The 4,242-nt window shown below is 37.5% G+C and overlaps 1 non-coding gene across 1 annotated transcript; it reads left to right on the top strand.

Moving 5' to 3' along the window:
* The first annotated feature begins 2,021 nt into the window (after window positions 1–2,021).
* Window positions 2,022–2,128, top strand: LOC121219770 (small nucleolar RNA R71). The gene has a single exon (XR_005916661.1). It is a non-coding gene; the product is annotated as a small nucleolar RNA R71 (small nucleolar RNA).
* Window positions 2,129–4,242: the final 2,114 nt, after the last annotated feature.

Genomic DNA, 4,242 nt, shown 5'->3' with positions numbered 1-4,242 from the left:
CTAATACCGTGAATATCGACTATGGTCCATCCGATGGCCTTCTTGAATTGTTTCAGAACTAAGATAAGTTTTTTTTCTTGCTTTGTGGTCAATTTTGTTGAAACAATCACAAGCAGTGTAGAAGCATTACCTAAATAAATGTATTTTAAATGAGAAGGTAATACCTTGAGTTCTAATTTAGGTGGCTCCTCGATCGACGCTTTTGGTTGAAAACAGTCCCTTTTTTTCTAACTCCAAAGATTCAAAACGGGATTGCGAATTAAATCCCCTTTGATTAGCTTCTAGCAAAGCTAAGTATTCATCCTCCTCTTCATCATTTGGAGGATCCAACGTCAAAATTCTTTCCAATGGGTCCTCAACACAGTTGGGTTCCTTTTACACTATTAAATCATCTAAATCAGACACTGCAGAGCAATCATCCATTGTGTCAGGAAATCGCATAGACTTAAAGACGTTAAATGTTACTTGATCATCCTGAGCACACATAGTGAGCTCGCCCTTCTGCACATCAACAAGGGTCATTCAAGTTGCTAGGAACGACCTTTCTAGGATGATTGGTACTTCTTTGTCTGCTTCAAAATCTAGGATTACAAAGTTAGCAGGAAAGATAAACTTATATACACGTACCAATACGTCCTCTATTTTTCCTTCTAGATGTGCTAAGGATCAATATGCTAGTTGAAGCGTAACTATAGTTGGTCTAACTTCTCCTATCCCCAACTTCTTAAATATTGACATACGCATCAAGTTGATACTTGCACCTAAGTCACATAATGCCTTACCACAATATGGTGCTCCAATGTTGCACTGTATGGTAAAACATCCAAGATCTTTCAATTTTGGGGGTAGTTTGTCTTGAAGATATGCATTGCATTCCTTCGTCAGAGCTACCGTCTCAAATTCTTCAAGTCTTCGTTTCTTAGACAAGATATCTCTCATGAACTTGATGTAGTTCAGCATTTGCTCAAGTGCTTTAACCAACGGGATGTTGATGTGAAGTTGCTTGAGTATGTCAAGGAACTTCTTGAATTGAATCTCCTGCTTCTGTTTCTGAAGTCTTTGAGGGTAGGGTGGTGGTGGTTTCATTACTGGGACTGATTCTAGTTGATTCGTATTTGGCAACGATTCTACATTTAACGACATTATTAGTTTATCAGAATTAGCTGGTCTTGAGGTTACTTTGTCGGGTTTTTCAGATTCTCGTTCTGGTGAAACTGGAATTTCAACACTTGGTTAAACTTCTTCTGAATCTTATGTGACAGCTGGCTCCTTTTCAACTTCGACAGTGTTGGGCTCTACTGTCGTTCCAATAGCTTAGAGCACCTCGTGGTCGGTTCTTGAGTTTAGTAGCAAGCTGGCCCACTTGATTCTCTAAATTCCTTAGAGTGGCATCGTTTTTCACCATGTATGCCTTCAATAGATTCTCTAAGCTATTGGATGGTTCCGCTTGGGTTGGTTTCTGAACTTGTTGGGGGAAACTAGGCGGCTGAGTTGGTCTAGGTTGGGCGTAAGTGTGATTGGTTCTAGCCCCTTGGTTACTCCAAGAAAAATTTCGGTGATTTCGCCACGATGAGTAATAAAAGTTGGATTGCAGTCCTTGCCCTACTCGGTTTTGGTTTTGGTTACCCATGTAATACACGGATTAGGGGTTCGATGGACATTCTTCAGACAAATATCCTTCCCCACAATACACACAGGCTATATTCTCAAATTGGTTAGGTGGTTGAGCTGCAAAACTTTTAGACCCATTAGTGGTAAGATTCTTAAGCATTGAGGATATTGAAGATACCTGAGATGCGAGTGAAGTGAGAGCGTCCACTTTATGTTTTCCAGTGACTTGTCTTCCTGACGCTGCTCGATTGGTTGGCCATTGATAATTGTTATTGGCAATCCTTTCAATAATTTCGTAAGCCTCATTATAAGACTTAGAAAGGAGAGAACCATTAGCAGAGGTGTCCACTACCATCCTCGTGTGAGCGTTGAGACCATTATAGAATATCTCAAGTTGAATGCAATGTGGGATTCCATGATGAGGGCACTTTCGTAATAACTCTTTGTACCTTTCTCATGCTTCATACAGGGACTCATCATCCATTTTTTGGAAGGCAGTGATCTCATTCCTCAACTTGGCATTCTTGCTCGGCGGGAAATACTTCATGAGGAATCTCTTGGCTAACTCTTGCCATGTAGAAATTGAGTTCGATGGCAATGAGTTCAACCAGGCACGAGCTCTGTCCCTTAGCGAATATGGGAACAGCTTCAGTAGTAATGCATCTTCGGGTACTCCTCCTAACTTGAAAGAATCGCTCACTTCCATAAATAGTCTTCAGTGAAAAGGAGGATCTTCAGTAGGCATTCCACTGAATTGGCCCACAGTCTGAAGCATCTGGAACATGACTGGCTTCAGCTAAAATTGTTGTGCCTCGATTTTTGGTCTCCTAATACATGGATTAAGATTGTTAAATACTAGCATGGCATACTGCCGTAAAGTTATATCCCTATCATCAGCAATAAGGATAGGATTCTGAGCAAGGTTTGCTCCGTTTCCTTGATTCATATTCTCAAATTTTATCTCTTCGGTCCTTCTCTGGCTCTCAAAGTTTATCTGAAGTAAGTCAATAATCTGGTCAATACTCATAAACACCTGAAATAATCACAGAAAGATTACGTAAAGATTTAAACAGGAAAATAAATAAACCAAAATGTAAAAATAGATTCACAAATAATGGCTTTTTTAAAAAAAATAGTCCCCGGCAACGGCTCCAAAAACTTGGAACGACGAAAATGTGCAAGTGTACACAATCCCAACAAGTAGAAAAGTGACAAGTAAATGTCTAGTTATCGTACCCACAGGGACTGTAAAAAGAAATATTTATGAAATTAATGTTAAAACACTTTGGTGATGGAAAATATTTTGGTTTAAAGATGACTAAAAACTAAGGGTTAAAAACTAAGTAAAAAAAACTTAAAAATAAAAAGGTTCTAATGCACAATTTAAAATAAGGTTTAATCAAGATGATATAATTGTGTTGGATTAATTACATTCCTTTAACTTAGAATTATTAAACTTATGTTTATACTGCTACGAACAAATTCACGGCAACTCGGTAATTTGCTAACTACTGTTCATACATACTTATTAAATTAATCAATCTCTTGAACATATCCCTATGTCAATTCAAAAAATTAACTCGATTTAATAAGCAAATTAAAGACTATGTGAGGTAACAGAGTATTTCTGCCTTGAAACAGTTTAATCACAAAAATCTTGCAAGTTATGCAAGGCATATGTATTGCCAAATACAATGCTAAATTAACTTCAGCTACCTTAGAAGAATAAACATGCACTGATTAAGTATTGTGTCAACTAATTAAAATTTCAATACGATTTAATAATTAATTCATTAGTTATCTAACCATTAATATTGCAAGAATAACTTAGGCATGATTTTACTTAATCGAGCATCTTACCAAGGCCTATAACAACACAAACACAATTTCAATAATTCAAGCAGGCAAAATATAATCAACCCAACACGGATTAAATTCAAGCTAGATTGATTAAAATAAACATTTCAATAGCATAAATATTCATAAACATGTTTGTCAAAACAACAACAAAATTTAAAGAGATAGGGAACAAGAAGCAAATCCGGTGTTTCTCCGTGGCTTCACTGATTTCTCCATTCTTCGTTCTTCGTTGTCCTCAGCTATCAAGGTGGCTTATGAACACTTTAATTGTTGCTCAACAATGGCTGATGAGGACCTCTTTCCCAAGAGAAGAAATCAGCACTTGAACAAAAGGGAAAATGGGAAGGATAAGTTGAGAGAAAGTGAGAGAGGTGAAGAGAGAATGAGAGTGTGAGGGATGAGTTGAATGATAAGCAAGGGGTGGCTTTTATAGTTGATTGTGGCTGCTAAAAATAGAAAATTCCATCAGCCAAAGAGACCCCCCTTGTCTAGCCACACACATGGAAAAGTTGAGAGATTCAAGTTTGCTAAAAATAGCCTGGGGCAAATCCATAAAGCCACATTTTTTGGAGGGGTTTGAATGCAAGGTTGAAAGTGCTTCTTTGCAAACTTATTTAGTCAGCTAAAATTTTGATTTTGGTAAGCATATGGACGGTTCTGGGCAGCCCAATTGGTGGCTAGTTCGGTTCAACCAATGCGGTTCAACTGGACCTTTTTTTTCCATAATTAATTAATAATAATTTATTTAGCCCAAATTAAATTGGGAATAAT

Source organism: Gossypium hirsutum, chromosome D07 (genome assembly GCF_007990345.1).
Source record: "Gossypium hirsutum isolate 1008001.06 chromosome D07, Gossypium_hirsutum_v2.1, whole genome shotgun sequence".
In the NCBI taxonomy this organism is placed as follows: Eukaryota; Viridiplantae; Streptophyta; class Magnoliopsida; order Malvales; family Malvaceae; genus Gossypium; species Gossypium hirsutum.
Note: the sequence above shows the minus strand (reverse complement) of the source record. Positions and strands in the feature narration are given on the sequence as shown.